The 19,703-nt window shown below is 46.9% G+C and overlaps 1 protein-coding gene and 1 long non-coding RNA gene across 3 annotated transcripts in view; one reads left to right on the top strand and one right to left on the bottom strand.

Annotated features, from left to right (window-relative positions):
• The first annotated feature begins 1,402 nt into the window (after positions 1 to 1,402).
• The window catches only part of SIN3A (SIN3 transcription regulator family member A), a 75,356-nt gene continuing 57,055 nt past the window's right edge, over positions 1,403 to 19,703 (top strand). Inside the window, exon 1 of one of the 2 annotated variants that reach the window (XM_058736998.1) lies at positions 1,403 to 1,425. The gene's annotated coding sequence lies outside the window, so the exon portion shown is untranslated. Of the gene's footprint in view, positions 1,426 to 5,589; positions 5,809 to 19,703 lie in introns of those variants that run through there. The other variant, XM_058736997.1, reaches the window with a different exon arrangement.
• On the bottom strand, positions 4,508 to 5,571 carry LOC131516240 (uncharacterized). Its single transcript, XR_009263953.1, has 2 exons — positions 5,123 to 5,571; positions 4,508 to 4,937 (listed from the first exon to the last, which is right to left on the bottom strand). It is a non-coding gene; the product is annotated as an uncharacterized LOC131516240 (long non-coding RNA).

A 19,703-nucleotide genomic window follows, 5' to 3' on the forward strand; every position in this document is an offset into this window, starting at 1 on the left:
CTAACCCCTTCACATTCTGCACACCCCACATCGGCCACACTAACTTCCTTTCCTTGATGCCTCAGTCAACAGGTCTTTCTTGCTCACTCTGTGTGCTCTGACCCCAGGCTCAGCTCTGTTGAGCAACTTCTGGTTGAAAGTTAGGACAAACACTGCAAATGATTCAGGGAAGGATCCGAGTCAGAGCTTTTGACTTGAGGGCTACTGAAAGTAGGCAAAGCTTTCTGCATTGGGTGGCTGGGAGAGAGAAAAGCAATTTTCCTTTGGCTCCATCACCTATGCATCCCACCAGAAGATGTACCCTCTGGTCTCCAAACCCAGTATTAATGACAGCCTTTGTGCTCTGCCTTCACTGCCTACAGGCACCTCTCACTCAACTATTCTCAGCCCCTGTCTAGCTACTGGGATGGTGACCATCTTAAACCATAGTTCTGGGCCTACAGTCTGGGACTGTGCTGCTTGGACATTGTGTTGTGCAAGTCTAAGAATTTTAACCAGGTATTAAAGTCTTCTGCTGTTTGCTTCCATCTTTCCAACCATGATTTTCACGACTACAGCCACACTCGAAGATCCTTAATAATGCCCTTTTTGCCCTTTGCTGAAAATTACCTGCCCCTTCACTTCTGCCTGATGAAAGCGCTAAGACCCTACGTGAGTGCCATCTCCTCCATGAAGACTGTCCCAGTTTTCCTCAACTGGATGAATCTCTCTGCTCTGAGTTCTTATAAATGTCTATTTATACATACATTTCTGCCTTGCCTTGCCTTACATAGCTCTTGCCATAGCATCAACCTAGTAGCCTAGGTCTACTCTTGAAGGGTGTAGAGTGAGCATCTCATCCAGCCTCTGTAATTGCACTCAGAAGCAGATGCGGTATGAATGTGTCTGCCTCGCCCACGGTAGGTGCTCAGAGAAGCGCCTGTTGCCTGAACGCCGGACTTCCTGCTTACACCATTCATTTTTAGGCAGCCGCCTAACAGAATGGGCCGGACAAGGTTAGGTTGCACAGCCAGGGGAGTCGGGGGACCTTCCAGCCAGTCGCTAGGGTGTCCCTACCAACCTCCCCCTACCCAGCTCCAAATGGGGTGTGAGTGTGAAGGAAGTGGGGCCGGGTAGCTCCGCTAGCTCCTCCTCCTAGTCCACCCTGCGGATCTCTGAGTCTCAGGTCCCCTTCCAGTCCTAGGGTCTCAAACTCGAAGTGGCGGTACCAGAGAGATAGGGGTCTCTGCCACGGATGCGCTTCGCACTCGCGGGTAGTTTAATTTATTTATTTATGTGTTTTTGGAGGGAGGGAGCGTTCAATGAAGGGGAAGAGGTGGAGCGAGGGGAGGAGGCGTGCCCAGGCTGACTGACGCTAGTGCTGGGGAGCCAATGGCCCGTGGGGGGCGTTCCCCCCCATTCAGGACTCCTCGCCTGGCTCGGAAGGTATGTTAAACAGCTGCTTTTAATTTGGTCTCCCCAATCTCAGGCGTTTGGGGGGCTAGCTCGTTGGCCTGTCGCTCTGGCCGGTCCGCCACGGTGCGGGCGCCGCGGGCCCCGGGACGGAGCTAGGGGAGGTTCGGAGTCCGGCGGCCGAGGGAGGCTCGGGGCAGGCCAGGAAGGAGAGCTCTTGGCGCCGCCCGCTCACCAGTGTGTGTGTTTCCAAGCCGGGCCGGATTCGTGGGGAGGGGGTCGGCCAGGCCTGGGGTCGCCAGTGCGCCGGCCGTGCTGCCTAGTTTATTTCACCGAGCAGTCGGTTTCGGTAGGTTTCGGCGGCGGACTGGGTAAAGGGGCGGGCAGGGGGAGATTTCCCCCCACCTCGCTCCTGGAATGCCTTAAAAAAACATATTGTAAAGAAGAAAATAGGGGATATTCCGTACACCGATGGGAACTGAGCCCGGGCTGCGGCGCGCGGGCTCGGCAGGGGGCGGCGGCCTGAGCCCGGCGGGCCAGGCCCACTGAGCCCGCGGCGCCGGGAGTTGGTCGAGAGCTGGAGTTAGCGAGCGAGCCGGAGCCCGCGGCTTTCCCCGCTAACCATGCTGGGCGAGGGCGGCAGCCGCGGGGAGGGTTTTGTTTCGGTCCGCAAACTTGTAGGAGGGGGCGGTGGGCGCGATTCGGAAAGGCGCGGGCGCCGTGGGCCGCGGTTGTTATGGACTCTGGGGGCGGGGGCAACGCCGGACTTGCGGGAGGGGCGGCCGGGGGAGGAGGCCACCGGAAAGAGCCCCTGGCGCCTGGGCACTAGCCTCGCGTGTAGGTCTGTGTTCTCCGAACTCCCGGGCCGTGGCAGTAGAGCCAGCATTCGGCGCCGGAACCCACCAGGCCGCGAGCCCGCGCGGAACTCGGCCCGGGGGTGTGGAAAACCTCCAGGAACTCGGCGGCGGCTTCGACCCGCGGCCCCAGCTGATCCCCTTGCAAACATGGAGCTGCCTCCTTCCCCGCCCACCCCAAGGCGGCGGCGGCTCCCTTCCCCTCCCCCGGCCGTGCCGCTCGCCCGCGGATGGTGCGGGGGCGGGGGCGCGGGCGTGTGAGCGCGCCCACGAGGGGGTGGCCTGAAAGGGGCAGTGAAGGTCGGAAACTGGGAAAACAGTCTCCACGCTCGGAATCGGGAAAAGGAAATGCATCAGCGGGCGGGGAGGGGCGCGGGGGGCGCGCCTGTCAGCCGGGATGGCGGCCGCGGGCTGGAAGGCGGGGCGCCGGCGCTAACCGCCGGGGTCGGGCGGGGCGCAGCCGGGAGAGGAGGTGCCGGGGCCCGAGCCCACGGAGCGCCGGGCTGCCCCTGCCTCCACTCCTTGGCCTAGCCTGTTTACTATCTACTCCAGCCGCCGCTTGTGCAACCCGCCTGGAGGGGAGCTGAGGGGCGGGGCCTTTCCCTCTCTCTTCCACCCACCTCGGGCTCCTCCAGAGGGCCCGCCTTCTCTTGTCTTCCACTGGCTGGGCGAGACTCCCTTTTTGCCTTCTCGGTTCTCGACTGGATGACATTCTCTTGAGCTCCGCCTATCGGAGGCCGGGCTGGAGTTTAAGTTGCTAGGATTTTTTTCCGTGAAGGGCGGAGGGAGGATTCCTGCGGCTTACGTGAGGCGCAAGGTCCCACCCCCACTCCTGATTGGTGAGACGGATGGTCCCGCCCCCTCCGGCAGGGTGAGCTAGGAGAGGGGGGAAGTCCACCCTCTGTTCTCCGCCCCCTCCCCTAGCCTGTGTGCGCGCTCGGCACATGTGTGAGTCCCGCCTTGCTCCTTCGAACTGTCCTCCCGCCCGGAAGTCCCGGGTTTGGAGTCCTTGGCAAGGGGCGGGGGGTGGGGGGGTGGGGGTGAGGAAGGCGGAGAAGGCACACAATGATTTCTCTAAAGCTGGAGATCTGGTAGCTTTGCGATGAAGTTGGTTTGACAGCATGAGTGGATTTGGAGGGCCCCGGCTCCAGGGGTTCAGCAGAGGCTAGAAAGAGGGGTAGGATCTGGCCTTCCTGGCCAAATACTAAGTTCTGACCCTGCGGCTTGGCTATTCCCGCGCCTCTTGATTTCCCGGAGATCGCTCTGAGCTTAAGCTTGAGAACGCCGCGGACACTGGCAGCCTGTCCTTAGTTGGCTTTATGTAAAACTCTGAGCAACCTAAGATTGGCCTGGATGCCTTTAGGCAAGATCCAGGGCGGTTCATCTCCTGTTGACAAAGAAGTCGGGGGTGGCCCAATCCTCCTTAGATTCGAAGTGGTTCTTGAGGTGCAGATGGGAGCGTCGTGTGGCACCCAGTTCCAAGGAGCAGGGGACGGCCTTCGAGTGAAAGGTAACCCTCGAAAGTTCTGTAAAAGTGCCGCTTCTTCCTAACCTCCTAGAGGTTTGGCCCGAGGGTCGCTTCAGTTGGTGTGACTTATTTTTAGAGCTCCGACCTGCTACAGGGCTTGGATCTCATCTGTTAGTTACTCATGGAGTTCCCAGTTTACTGCCTTGTCCTTGCGATTCGAAGCCATCCTTGGAGTCAGGCCCACCTGTTGCCAGCGATGGTTTCTTTGCCATCTCCACTGGGTTGCGGAGGGAGGACAAGATAGGACCTGGGAATGGGTTCCCAGGGGCCTGCCACTTGGGGACTGACACGGCTCTCTTGGGGGAGTAGCCTTTTTTGCTAGAGAGCGGGAAAACTCTAGTCCCGCCCCCTCCTTTCCTGGCGCTCCTTGAGCGCCCCCCAAAGCAGGTCCAGCGACCGTTCTCCGCCCGATTTTGGTAAAATAAATAAAAGCAAGTTAGACGTTGCAAGCACCTTGTGTTTGAAGCATTATAATGTACACAGAGACGGCCTAGGAACTTCCATTAATCCTCGTTGGCCAAAGGAGTAAGGTGAACAGTCGTTCTTATCTTTTGTCACTAACTCTGGAATTTTTATTCTTTCTATGAAGTGTGGGGTGAAGGTTCATTTATGTCGTGGGCTGTTTGGTCTCCTTCAGTTCGAGTCCGAATGTGCCTACAAGATCTACCCCGGAGATCGCAAATGCCTTACACCTCACGCTCCGCCTTCCGGAGGCTTGCCAGGGCGGTGGCTGTTAGGGCCCTGCCTTCATTTTGATTATCCCCGCCCTCTTAGAACTGCATACTGAAGTTTAGGGATTGTCGGTGTTAGAAGTGTGCAGCCACCCCAACTGCGGGCTGGCAACCACTGGGGCGATTTTTTGGCTTTGGTCTCCAGCGCTTAATTCTGTACTAACTGAAAGCTGTACGGATCCGGTTGCTCCGGATATTTGTGTTTACCAGGAGGCAGCGTGCGGAAATGTAAATTGTAAAGAAAGAATTCGATACGATGAGGTTCTTTCTTTCTCTCTCTCTCTCTTTTTTTTTTTTTTTTTTTGGTAAGGGGGTCCTCCACGGTGGTAGTGCTGCTGCCTCTCCCTTTCAAGTCCCAGGGCATGGGATCCCGGCCGCTGAGCTCCGCGCCCCCTCCGGTTTCGGGCCCTGGAACTCTCTGCACTTCAGTCTCTAGTGTAAACATTCCACAAAAGGACTGCTAAGGTTCAGCCTCCTAGCGCGGGGCGGAGTCAACTCCTTCCTAGACGGACGTCCTGGCCAATGGAGGCTGCTACCGGCGCCGAGATATCCAATCGGATAGTTGGGGGCGGGGCCTGTCTCACTTACGGACATTTTACCCCACATCGGTTACTTACCTTCCTGGGGCAGCGAGAGAGCGAGGGGTAGCCTTCCAATGCGATGACCGGCGAGGGCGGGAGCCGACTTGTTGGGCCTGTGGCTGAGCCCGCACGGGGCGGGATGTGTGGAGTCCTCCAATGAGACGTGAAGAGCTCCCCTGCTTCCTCCAATAGTGTTGAGGCTTGGGGGTGGGATTCAGCAATTCGTCTCCAATAGGCGGGGTTGAGTTAGGGAAGCTCCCCGCCAATAGGGGCGTGGAGAAGGTGAGCGGCTCCCCCCCCCACCCAGCAGAGGGGGAAGGGGCGGGCAGCCGGCAAGCAGGGTGCTGGGATTGGTTAAGTCTTTGACGGGCGGATAATGCGGCCTGTGGTGGAGCGAAGTTGAGTCTTCCCTCTGCGGGGCGGGCCGGGGGAGTGGGCGGGATTTCCCGGGTAACAGAGAAGCGGCCGCGGCGGTAGAGGCGGCGGAGACGGTTTCTCCATCTTTCCCCCCCTCCCCTTCCCCCCTCGGAGTTTCCCTCCCTCCCTCCCTCCCTCCTTCCCAGTCTGGGCACCGGGGCCTGTGACCGTTTCGTTAGCGGAGAGGAGGCTGCCAGTCCGCTTCGGCGGGCCTGTGCCCTGCTCCGTTCTCGGGGCCTCCCTGCTGAGCCCAAGGCTCACGCCGAGAGGGACACGCAGTGAGGAGCGGCCGAAGCAGCTTTGCGGTGAGAGCACGCCGGGCCGGGGTCGGGGCGGGGAGCCTAGTGGCGGGTAACACCGGACTCGAGGGTGTGTATTTTTAGGGGGGGGCTGACCTCCTCGGCTTCCCGTAGAGCAGGCGGGCGGGAGGTGTGTGGATGTGTGAGGGGGGTGGGGGGCGGAGCGGGGTAGATCTTCGTGCGGGAGGGGGAGGAGAGCGTAGTCCCGGTGCGCGCGGAGGGGGCGGGCTCTCGCGCCGCCGCTCAGGGGCGGGGCAGGCGCGCGCGTGCGATTGTGGAGAAAGGGGCGGGGCCGGCCCTGGCTAAGTGCTGTTTGCGGTCGACCACCCCGCCTGTCCTCCCGAGGTGGGCGGGGCCTCGGCTGGGCAGCCGCGCTCTGGCATGCTGGGGTTGGGGGACGGGCAAGGGGTCTCCCGCGTGTGGCTTCGGGGCGCGGCAGGGAGGGGCGTGAAGTCCGCTTTCCTCCGCCTTCTCGGGATCCGGTTGGCCGGAGGGGCCGTACAGAGCCGTGATGCCACTCCTCCTGGCCGTCTCCCCCTCCCCCCGGTTTCCGCCTCCTTGGCAAATGAGGCGGGGTTCGGGAAAGCCCGCTGTCCGGTCGGGCTGGGAGTCGCGGCGCCCAGATTTGCCCCGCCCTACGTCTCCGTGGGGTGGGAGGGGCTCCCGCCGACTGAGCTGCGGAGGTGTCAGGACTTACTCTTGTGGCTCGGCCACGCCTTTTGCCTAGGGCAGAAGGGCCTGTGCCAGAGCTGTTGTCTCTGCTTAGTTCCATGCAGCATAGATGGCACCATGCAGCCTTGGAGGGTGGGAGCATGGTCACCGCCACTCCCCCCAGGTTGTAATTATTGGGGCGCGGTGCTCAAGGTCCTTTCGTTGGAGTCTGCGGTGGAGTGGCTGCTCTTGCTGTGACCATGCTTCCGCAGCGGTGATGGTGGGGGGAGGGGCGGAGAGTTAGCAGAGACTAGAAATGTGGCCGGGGACAACCTTTCTTGGGAGTTCCCTTGAATGTTCAGTTACTGTGGCTGTACGGGGCGGGGTTTCCTTGGAGCCAATAGGGTGGTGGGTAGTTAGACTTGGCCACTGTTTAGGTGCCTTAGGACTTCAAACCGAGTTAGCCAGAAGTCTTAACAAGGCTGAAATTTAGAAAAGGGAGGGTTGGGTTTACATTTTACTATTTAAAATGACCTGTTTATAAAAGATAGTAATCTTAAAAAACCCTCAGACTGAATAAAATACTCTGATTTCTTCGATTCTTGCATTTTTGAATGTTTTCATTGTACAGATGGTTCTGCTATGTAAACTTAATTTCACAAAGAAATAAGTTGCAATTTAGGTAACTATAGGTGTTCTTAAAAAATCTCTTCTGGTTTTAATGCAATTCTGTTAGAACATCTAGATCACTTTCTGTTTATATTCTATAAAATACAGTGCTCTTGCCCTGTTTTATTACAGAGAGGGTGTAGTCGAGGACTAGTGTAGCTTTGTGTATGTGACTTTGGTAGCAGTGCTCTCCGACCTGTATTGGGGAGTTGCCCTAGGGCATTTCATTTTTAATGAACTATTTTAATTTTACATTAAGTTTTTGCTCTGACTTGGTACATTCTCTTTTCTTAAGAGAAATTACACGTATTTTTTATATTTTTCATGAGAAAATAAAAATGGAAGGAATATGTATTTATGGACTAATATCTGAGCAAGCCCTCTGGCTGATAATCTGAATTGAAGTTAAACTCTGGATTTGTGCTTTGCTCATTTGGGACTGAGAGCTTGGCCCTGTGCTATACGCATGTGAAGAGAGTCTCAATCTCTGTTAAGGCAGTGGCAATGGCAAAGGTAGCTTTTCCATTTGAGTAATGGTGACTGTATTAGAATTGCTGTGGAGACAAAAAAACCTGGGTGTTTTTTTCTGGTGTATAAACTGACAAAGATATGGAAGGCAGTGGAGAATTTACCATGGAGGAAGGTTTGGTCAACATAGTTGTTTCCACCATTTGTGATGTTGTCTGTTGGGAAACATGGGAGACCTAATTCATGCCTTTAAAGAATATGTTGTCTGTTGGTGCACCAGGATCAGAAGTCCCACGATGACTGTAAGGATTCAAGTAAGAACCTGGATATACTATGTATGTTAGGAAAGTTTTCGTAAATGCTTATCTCTTCAAATATCTGAGGTGTGTGTGTGTGTGTGTGTGTGTGTGTATAATCTCCACACCCCATAGGTTTGCCAGAGTTAAAGACCCCAGATAGATTGTTGGCATTTTGTAATTAAGAAGATTTCACCTAAAGAGTAAGATTTTTTTTTCTTTTTTTTTAAGGAAAGAGGTATGTCGTAATTTGATGAGATTCCTGGCAAAACATAGTCCTGTTGACATCTTCAGCGCAAACGATAACTGGAGATCTTTGCAAAGCAGATGTTAATGGCTGTGAATTTTAGTCGGAATTAAAAGATTATGTCCATGGCGTTCAGTAATCTAGTGAAGTGCTTTAAAAGGCTTTCTCACTCTTCTGAATAATGCCATTATTAAGAGTTTGTTAAGCTTTACTTTCTGTCGATTCTTCTAAAAATGAAAGTTAACATGCTTTTTAAAACTATATCTTCTGTCTCCTTGAGTTATAACTTTCATTTATTGAGCCCTTATTATGTCCCAGGTGCGGAGTTGGGTACTGTTCATTTATTAATCCACTTACTCTTCATAACCCTGTCTAGTGGGTACTATGAAATCCATGTTTTAAAGATCCAGAAACAGTGACACAGAGAGTAAGTAGCTACACTAGGGTGTGAATCCTGGTGTTCTGGTTCCAGAGTCCATGTTCTTAACTCTGTGTCTCATCTAAGGATAGTAAACAGAAGGAGCAGTGTGCTTTTAAAAACAATTGTGGTAAAATATATATATAACAAAACTTACCATTTTAACCATTATTATTTATTTATTTTACTTTTTTTAAATATTTATTTTTGAGAGAGCACAATTGGGAGAGGGGCAGAAGCGGGGAGGGATAAAGATCTGAAGTGGGCTCTGCACTGACAGCAGTGAGCCCTGTGTGGGGCTCGAACTGATGACCTGTGAGAACATGACCTGAGCCGAAGTCGGACGCTCGAACAACTGAGCCACCCAGGTGCCCCCATTTTAACTATTTTTAAGTGTACAATTCAGTGGCATTCAGTACACTCGCTTTGTTGTGCAGCCATTGCCACCATCTGTCTCCAGAACTTTTTCATCTTCCCAAACTGAAACTCTACCCATTAAACAACAGGCCCTTTAAATCTCTACCCAGCCCCTAGCAACAACCTGTGTGTTTGACTTCTCTCGGTATCTTATGTAAGTGGAATCATGCCATATTTGTCCTTTTGTGTCTGGCTTATTTAACTTAGAATGATGTCTTCAGGGTTCATTCATGTTGCAGCATGTGTCAGACTTATTTTCCTTTTTAATGGTGTGTAATATTCCATTACATGTATGTATCTTTTGTTTTATTCATGTGTCCGTGGACATTTGGGTTGTTTCCACCTACTGGCTATTGTGAATAATGCTGCGATGAACATGGGAGTATAAATATCTCTCCAAGTACCTGCTTTGAATTCTTTTGGATATATACCCAGAAATGGAATTACTAGATCATATGGTAATTCTGTGTTTAATTTTTTGAGGAACCAGCAGTGTGCTTTTTCCCTCAACAGGGAAAAAATTGGGACTCAGATTCTAAAGGGAAATAGAGTCAACACCCGTTTATTGACCACCTTCTTTTATTTATTTATTTATTTATTTATTTATTTATTTATTTATTTATTTATTTTTGGGACAGAGAGAGACAGAGCATGAACGGGGGAGGGGCAGAGAGAGAGGGAGACACAGAATCGGAAACAGGCTCCAGGCTCCGAGCCATCAGCCCAGAGCCTGACGCGGGGCTCGAACTCACGGACCGCGAGATCGTGACCTGGCTGAATGAAGTCGGACGCTTAACCGACTGCGCCACCCAGGCGCCCCTATTGACCACCTTCTTAAACAGCTCTGGGCTGACACAGGAAGAGTTTGTCCCGGAAAAGTTTATGTTCTTAGAAGGAAAGGCAAATATACACATGGTAAATTTTAGTACATATTAGTTTAGGTTGAATGCCATAAGAGTCAAGTACAAAGAGCTGAAAGGAATTCAGAGGAGGGAGAGCCTGCCTTAGGGGTGGAGGAAGAGAGGACACTGAATGAGCAACACGAGGGTGAAGTCTGAAATCATAGATCCAGTTGAAGTGGTTGTTGAATGAATGGCCTTAGACATCTCAAAGTACTCCCAGAAAGTGCTTTGGGGGTGTTAGAAGGGGTGGCATTATGTTGAAATCAGCACATGAATTGTAGTCTCTTCCAGAGTTTGTGAATCCTGTTCTCTTCAGTTTGCAGACCTGATTGCTTCTGCTGCTTTGGAAGGTATTTAAGAATGATAGTGAAGAAATTATGGACTTGGCACATATGTTACTGCTACCCTGTCAAGCTCAAGATATATTAATATGGTCAACTGTTGTTTCCTAATACTTTTCCTTCACATGTCTTCTTGTTTCTACTTCAATAAGTGAGTAGTAGAAGTAATGTATTAAGGATTTTTATCTTGTTACAGATTTAGTAAATAATTCTGGATGTTTGTCTTTTGTTGAGGATAAGATTAGCCAACAGCATACTTGGGTAGTCTGTCATTCTGTCATTTATTATGTCTATTCTTTTCTAGTATTTCAAGGAATTTTGTTTTCATGCCATATTTTTTTCCTTCCTTCCTTCCTTCCTTCCTTCCTTCCTTCCTTCCTTCCTTCCTTCCTTCCTTTCTCTTTCTTTCTTTAAGAGAGAGTGTGTGTGCATAAGTGGAGGAGAGGGGCAGAGAGAGAGGGAAGGAGAGAGAATCCCAAGCAGGCTCCATACTCAGCATGGAGCCCAGTGTACACAGCTCAGTTCCACGACCCTGGGACCATGATCCCAGCCGAAATCAAGGGTCCAAGAGTCCAGTCGATGCTCAAATGACTGAGCCACCCAGTTGGCCCTCTTTTTAAATATGAATTCTAATTATCTTTAGAAAATTAACCTTTTTTTTCTTTTTAAATGTTTATTTATTTTTGAGAGGTGGAGGAGGGGCACAGAGAGAGGGGGACAGAATCCCAAGCAGGTGCTGTGCTGTCACCACAGAGCCCAATGTGGGGCTCAAACTCATGAACTGTGAGATCATGACCTGAGCTAAGATCAAGAGTTGGCATTTAACCGACTGTGCCACCCAGGTGCCCCAACAGGTACCTGTCTTGTCTTTTAACAAGACATTAAAAATACCAAAAAACCTTGGCTTCCTTTAATTTTGTAATTTTCTTTTTGGTCCTTTTTCTCCAAAAGACGTACCTAGTGAGATTCATCGGCATTCATAACCAAGTGCATAGAGGTTTTTGTTCTTAAACATCTGTGGGGCAACTGGCTTTCCTCAGCGAGAGCTGCGCCAATAACAGTCCATCTAGACTGGAACTTAACTTTTTGTGGTGGCCTCAGTGCCTAGGATAAGATTGGCACACAGTAGGTGATAAAAAGTGTACAAACTGAACTCTAATTGCATTTTATTTTATTTTATTTTTTTTTTAATTTTTTTTTTTCAACGTTTTTTATTTATTTTTGGGACAGAGAGAGACAGAGCATGAACGGGGGAGGGGCAGAGAGAGAGGGAGACACAGAATCGGAAACAGGCTCCAGGCTCTGAGCCATCAGCCCAGAGCCTGACGCGGGGCTCGAACTCACGGACCGCGAGATCGTGACCTGGCTGAAGTCGGACGCTTAACCGACTGCGCCACCCAGGCGCCCCTCTAATTGCATTTTAAAGTTTGTTAACTAGAGGCTACTTCTGTTTAGTTGCAATTGGCTTCAAAGTTAGGCATTTATTAGTAGCAGTTTCTAAGGCAAACCTCTCTTTTTTGCCCCTCCCTTCTTTTGCTTTCCTGTTACCCACGCCTTTCTGTCTTGTGTGTCTGCATGTTATTTGTGCTTAGAGCATCATGGCTGAGGGCACCTCTTCCGTCCTCCAGGGCGAGGCTTGCTGACTTGTGGGCTATTGAAGGATATACAGGCCCATAATCCCTAATCTGCAGCTCTGAAATGCAAGAATTTTTGTTTTGGTTTTTGATAAATTTGGTTCCACAACTAAATAAACTTGGTTCCACAACTAATTAAGGGCCACTACCTGGTTTTAGGGTGTCGTACTTGGTACAGAAATCTGAATGCACTTAATTAAGGAGAATTACCTTCCTAAAATCCAAACCATGCTGGTACCTCCCAAATTTCTTTAACTGGGGACCTCTCCCCTGTACTATAGATAAGCATAACCAGCGGCCCACTTCATATTTCCTCTTGGGTATTTAATAGGCATCGCGACTTCTCTTTCTCTGTCTTTTTCATATCTGGTCTTCAACAAATCCCCCTATTTGCTCTGTATTGATCATGTAATGCCACCACCACTACCACCCTACTCCCAACTATGGCAGTGAATGCAACTACATCTCTAGCTTGAATTATTTCAGTTACCTTAATTGTTCTCTCTTGCTTAGTTATTGCCTCTCTTCAGTCTGGTCTTAGCACAGCAATCCAAGTGAGTCTTTTATTTATTTACTTTTTAAAGTTTATTTTATTTTTTTTTTTGAGAGAGAATGTAAGCTGGGGGGGGGGGTTAGAGAGAGAGACAGAGAGAGAGAGAGAGAGAGAGAGAGAGAGAGAGAGAGAATATCCCAAGGAGGCTCCGTACTGTCAGCTCAGAGTCGGACTGGGGGCTCGAAATAATGAACCGTGAGATCATGACCTGAGTGGAAGAGTTGGACACTTAACCAACTGAGACACACAGGTGCTCCCCAAGTGAGTCTTTAAAACTTCTTTTAACTCAGACCATGTCATTTTTCTGCTTCAGAGCCACCAATGGCTTCCCAGTTCAGTCTGATTATTAAGCTCGAGTCCTTATGACCTCTGAGAACAAATACATATGCTCCGTACCTACTGTCTTCCCCACCGCCCATTACCTCTCTGATTCATTTGCTACCAGTCTATCTTTCCTCCATTCTGCTCCAGTTACACAGCCTTTTTGCTGTTCTTGGAAACTATCAAGCACATGTATGCATCAGGGTCTTTGCATTTCCTGTTCCTTCCACATACAATGCTTCCTCGCTGATTTCTACATGGCTAGGTCTTCACTTCCTTTATTCAAAAGTTACCTTATCAGTGAGGTATTCTTTGGTCATTTGTATGTAAAATTTCAAAAACCCTTCTCTTCTTTTTCTTCTTAGTGCTTGCCACTGTCTAGTATTCTGAGCACTTGGTATATTGTCTTTTCTGCCACTAAAATATAAATTTTGTGAGGGAGGAGATTTTTGTTTGGTTTACTGCTATATCCCCAGCCTCTAGAGCAACACCTGACACATAGTATGTACTCCAGTATTAGAGGGTGCATGCATGAATGAATGAGTGAATGATTTGATTTCCGCCATAGACAAGACCGTATGCTACGCACAGTGGAGGATACAAAGCTGGTTAAAGGTGTATATGTGCCCGTGCTTTTGTGGGGGCACACCTATAGCTAATAGGATAAAGGAAGGATGAGGTAAGTGACACATCTACCTACCCCTACTTATCCCTTTAACTGTCTCCAGTCCTATGCTTTACAGTGCTTCCTTTTTTTTTTTTTTTTTTTAATGTTTATTTGTTTTTGAGAAGGAGAGAGAGCACAAGGGGCAGAGAGAGAGGGAGGCACAGAATCTGAAACAGGCTCTGAGCTGTTATTAGCACAGAGCCCGACGTGGGGCCCGAACCCATGAACCATGAGAATATGATCTGAGCCACAGTTGGACACTTAATCAGTTGAGCCACCCAGGTGCCCCTGCAATGCTTTCTTTAGCTAGTTACCTTCTGTTAAACTCAGTCTGTTGTTTTATACCATTCTCAGCTAATTTATACAAAACTTGTCGCATAAACTAAATGTGTCCTTTAGAACAGAGACACAGGATGATTTCCTTCTTTCATATTCTACTACTGTTAATGCTTAAATTTTTTTAAACTTTTTATTTTGAAATAATTTTAGACTTCAAAAGAAGTTGCAAAAGTAATACAAAGAATTGTCGTATAGGGGTGCCTTGGTGGCTCAGCCCATTAAGTATCCAACTTTGGTTCAGGTCATGATGTCACAGCTTTTGAGTTTGAGCCCCACGTTGGGCTCTGTGCTGACAGCTCAGCTCCTGGACTCTGCTTCAGATTCTGTCTCCATCTCTCTCTGCCCTTCCCCTGCTCATTCTCATTCTCTCTCTCTCTCTCAAAAATAAATAAGCACTAAAAAAAAAAAAAAAAAAAAAAAAAGTTGTTATGTAGGGTTCATCCAGATCTCCCTAATGCATCTTACAAAACTAATACGGTGAGCTAGATCAAAAAGTTAACATTGATGCAGTTTTTAATACATTTTGAGTTGAACTAAAGTTTCCTGGTCATTTTTTGCCTACAGAATCTGTCTGTCTCTCTCTCTCTCAAAAATAAAAGAAACATTAAAAAAACATTAAAAATATGTATTTATATTTGAGAGAGAGACAGAGTGCAAGTGGTGGGGGTGGGGGGAGGGCAGAGAGAGAGGGAGACACAGAATCCAAAACAGGCTCCAGGCTCTGGGCTGTCAGCACAGAGCCCAACATGGGGCTTGAATTCACAAACCATGAGATAATGACCTGAGCCGAAGTCAGATGCTTAACCAACGTAGCTACCCAGGTGCCCCTTTGAGTTTCTTTTTGAGCAGTGCTAACTGCTTGTAAAGATTTATATTTCATGACTTTTATTCTTTATTATATAGGTCTTTAAAAGAAGAAAGAGAGGGGCACCTGGGTGGCTCAGTTGGTTGAGCATCCAGCTTCAGCTCAGGTCATGGTCTCATGGTTCCTGGTTTGTGTTGAGCTTTGTGCTGACAGCTCAGAGCCTGGAACCTGCTTCAGATTCTGCATCTCCCTCTCTCTCTGCCCCTCCCTGTTAATGCTCTGTCTCTCTCTCCAAAAGTGAATAAACATCAACATAAGCAAGCAAACAGAATTTACTTACTTTCTTTTTAATGTAATAAACTCATTTTAGCTATTACCATTTATAATTCCGACCTATATTATGGGATCTTAATGATCTTCATTTTTCTATAGTTTGAAACATTTTGGTATTACATCATCTTAGGAAGTATTTCATCATTGCTCATCAGATATTCCTAACTATGCTTAAAAAGACTAAGGGGCGCCTGGGTGGCTCAGTCAGTTGGGCCTCTGACTTCAGCTCGGGTCATGATCTTGACCTCTGAGTTCGAGCCCCATGTCAGGCTCTGTGCTAACAGCTCAGAGCCTGGAGGCTGCTTTGGATTCTGTGTCTCTCTGCCTCTTGTTCTCTCTCTCTCTCTCAAAAATAAATAAACCTTAAAAGTTAAAAAAAAAAAAAAAAGATTAAAATGATAAGAAAAGGGAAGACTGATAGCATTGCCTAGAAAGATAATGCAGTGGTAAAATAAATCATCACTATTACACTTCAGTTTTCTTACTGCTCTGCCTGAAGCATTACAGCATCTTTCAAGAAAGTATACAAGAATTGGGAGATGCCATCTTAAACATTCTGTAAGATGTTAGCATTTGGAGAATCTGAGTGAAGGATATACGACCATTTCTTATACTATTTTACAACTTTTTTAAGCTTTTGGTAAATATATTTGGTAGTCCAGAATTTTCCCCCCCCCTGTAACGGCAAAGAGAGGAAAACTAACAGAGGAAGATATTACGCAGCAACCGGAGGAGCTAGTGGATAGATACAGTCCAGCAGACAGCAGCAGGCTAGACTGGGATGATGATGGTGAAATTGATTGGGAGCCAGTTTGCAAACTGCGTAGTCTTTAGATGACAGTATGATGAATTTTCTCAGACTGAAGACCTTATGAGTGTACAATGTATTTTTGAGGGGGGGGGGAAAGAAATAATGATGTCCTCATCCAGGTAGTTCAGCAGGAAGGACTTTGAAACACAGCATTTCAACATGAATCAAAGCTATTTCAGTCTGCTTAAAGGGTATACAAGTGTATTCTTCTAGGATGTTCATGCACCAAAACTAACTTGTAAGTGGACACATGCTAAAGGCAGGTGTACAGAGGTGATTGGAAGGAAACAGGATATAGAAATGAAAACACATCATTGGATCGAGCATTAAAAATTTTTTTTAAATTTATTTTAAAGAGAGAGAGGTGTGGGGAGAAGGGGCAGAGAGAGAGAGGGGAAAAAGAATCCCAAGCAGGCTCCGCACCGTCAGTGCAGAGCTCAGTGCAGGGCTCAGACTCATGAACCATGAGATCATGACCCGAGCCAAAATTGAGAGTTAGACATTTAACCAACTGAGCCACCCAGGTGCCCTTTTTTTTTTTTTTTTTTAAATGTTTGTTTATTTTGAGAGAGAGAGAGAGAAAGGGAATCCCAAGCAGAGTCCACACTGTCAGTGTAGAGCCCAGCGTGGGGCTTGAACTCATGAACTGTGAAAACCTGAGCTGAAATCAAGAGTCCAGTGCGTAACCAACTGAGCCACCCAGGCACCTCCGGATTGATCATTCTAATTGGTATTTAGTAGCCTAAAACTGAGAATGCTTGCAGTTATGGAACAAAAAACATGATTGTCCCCTCTTCAACAAAATTAAAAATTAATTTTCAAAGTATTATGTTTGGTGATGAAAGAAAAAAGATGTCATTCTGTAGCATTAGTGATGATAAGCTAGAACTTTATTAGAGATGTATCTGGAATCAAAATTTACAGATTTACAGAATGACTGTGTTCCAACTTCATGCATGATAGTTGATGACTAATCAGTTACACTTTAAAGGATATTGCCTAGTTGAGATATTTATATCTTCAAAACCAGGAAAATAGGGAATAAATATTTGGATTTGCTATTTAAATTCTTACTGAGGTTTCTAATAAAGTTGCTTTTCATTCAAATGGTAAATGATACGTTTTTTCTGATACACCTGAGGGTTCAAGGTGAATCACATGTCATAAAGAAAAGCAACGATATCTTTTGCACAACCAAGATGACTATTCTGAGCTACCTTGGTAAAAATTGTCATACCACAGTATGACATAATTCCACCAAAGCTCATAAAAGGTATGTGCCAAATGATGTTGTCATTAATTAGATCCAGATTTCTCAACTTGGCACTATTAATATTTTGGCCGAATAATTCTTTGTTGTGGAGGGTTATCCTGTGCATTGTAGCATGTTTGGGAATTCATGAGATGCCTTAACTGTGACAACCAAAAATGTCTTCTGACATTACCAAATGTGCCCCAGCGGCAAACTCTCCTGGTTGAGGCCCACATCATTAGAAGAAGAATGTAAGACTGAGTTTGGGGAGGCTTGGGTATTAGATGTGTAGTGTGTTAAGAATGGGTTGTTGGGGTGCCTCAGTGGCTCAGTCAGTTGAGTGTCCGACTTCGGCTCAGGTCATGATCTTGCGGTCTGTGAGTTCAAGCCCCACCTTGGGCTCTGTGCTGACAGCTCGGAGCCTGAAGCCTGCTTCAGATTCTGTGTCTCCCTCTCTCTGCCCCTCCCCACTCATGCTATGTCTCTCTCTCTCTCTCTCTGTCAAAAATAAATAAACATTAAAAAAAAAAAGATGGGTTGTTAATTTCTGTGTAAAATGGGAAATCTAAATAGGTTGCCTTTTTCATTTATTCTGGGATACTTTTTATTTCCCAGCAGATTTAAATCCAGAACTGGATTCGGATAGGTTTTGAAGTAGACTATGGTGGGCAATTGCAGGAGATCGAAGAGTGTAATTACATTTCACTTTATGCTTTGATACAAATTTCTTTGCTTTTAAAAAGAAACTTTACATTTTTCCACAGTATTTATTGATGTAAATTGACCAGAACACATTTTAATGTGATTTTACGTGATGCTGACCATCAATAAGAGAATAATTTCAGAGGATTTTTTTCATTATTACATAAATAAAGGAACTTAAAAATGTGTCTAATTCAAGATAACAATACAAAATTAAGAGACACTAAAGGGTCAACCATAAATTTAAAAATTTCAAAAAGAAAGTTTTGTATACTTAAAAGCCTCTGGAATAGGGTAGTTTGGTTTGTTGCATACACTTTCCTACTTTGAGCTTATCTTGGCTAGAATAATTCTGTTGTATCTCTTTAAACTAATTTGTGAAATTTAATCTAAATGAAAAGATAAGATTCTTTAAAGTTGGATTTTTCAGGGGCGCCTGGGTGGCTCAGTCGGTTGAGCCGCCGACTTCTGCTCGGGTCATGATCTCACGGTCTGTGAGTTCGAGCCCCGCATCGGGCTCTGTGCTGACAGCTCAGAGCCTGGAGCCTGTTTCCGATTCTGTGTCTCCCTCTCTCTGACCCTCCCCCATTCATGCTCTGTCTCTCTCTGTCTCAAAAATAAATAAACGTTAAAAAAAATTTTTTTTTAATAAAAAAATAAAATAAAGTTGGATTTTTCATTTGGATTTAAATAATCATGGAGAACTGTCTGGGTTTCTAGGAGGCCAACTTTTTACTGTGAATGAAGACATTTTTGGTTGTAGAACTGGAAAAATGTTTTTTTATTTTTATCATTCAGAAAGGGTTAGCTTTTACCTCTGCCTTTCTTAAATTTGTCTAAAATGTGACACATTCACTCTCCCCAGTTGTTCTACCCTTTCCCAGAAGACCGCCTTGGAGTATCACAGTTACCCTGCTCTCCTTGCTTTATTTGGGTGTTACGATTTCTTTGCGTGATGATATGGAGCTATTCCCACTTTTTATTGTAACACATGGCCAGATGACTTTTTAGTGTTCTGCTGCCATTGTTTGTTCACATGAGTCTGTCTTCACTAGTTTCTATCTCTCAAAGTGCTTTTCCTTGTTTAAATTCTGTCTTCATAGACTGGAGTTCTGATAACAGTGTAAGCCCCAAATCTGGAACAGTTGGAGACCAAAGTGGCAGATGAAAATCATGTCAGCTGAAGCAGGGCTTGAAAGTAGCTTTGTGTCTGATTCTTGTGGCTCCATTATTGGCATTCGAATACTTTATAGTCTGGAATTTCACTGTCCCTCTCTGCAAGCAGGTTACTATTGTCTGTCCAGTATTTCTACTCCAGATTGGTCACGTATTCCAAGGAAAGTCTAGCCTCTTGCCGTGTGACCTTGAACAAATCACTTAATTTCTTTGCATATCAGTTTCCGTCTAAATCGTGTTCTGGGTATACCCATCTGACAGGACTGTGGGGAGGAGCACAGTAACTTGTCCCAGGCCTGTTTGGAAGACTTGGTTGTTGTGGGGCAGGGAAATCTGCCCTATTCAGTGCTGGTGCCCCAGCAGGAAGCAAAGGGTCTGGCACATGTAGATTGTCAGGAATTATTTGTGGAATAAATGAATTGGCAAAGACTGTAAATAGCTCTTTATACTTGTAAGTACCAAGTTACTGTAATATTTTAATCTCATCCTGTATACCTGCTATGCCTCAATTCATCCTTAATTTTCAAGACATAACCAAATATTTACCTTCTCTGTAGAGTTGTTTTTTATTTTTTTCCGAGTATACACATGTCTACTCCTTTCCAAATTTGTAGTACTTACTTGTAGCACTTATGAGTTGGTTTGTATTGTTAGCCTTTTCTCCTAACATCGTATTAAGAACAATTTCAAATATACAGCAAAGTTGATAGAATTTTATAGGGAACACCCATGTACACACTGCTTAGATTTTACATTACCGTTTTTACAGTACTTACTTTGCCATATATCCATCTGTCCAGTCCTCCATCTATTAATCCAAACTAATTTCTTGATGTATTTCAAAGTAAGTTTCAAACATTAGTACATTTTTACCTAATTACTGGAATATGCGTGTCCTT

The sequence above is a fragment of the Neofelis nebulosa genome, chromosome 7, assembly GCF_028018385.1.
Source record: "Neofelis nebulosa isolate mNeoNeb1 chromosome 7, mNeoNeb1.pri, whole genome shotgun sequence".
NCBI lineage: Eukaryota > Metazoa > Chordata > Mammalia > Carnivora > Felidae > Neofelis > Neofelis nebulosa.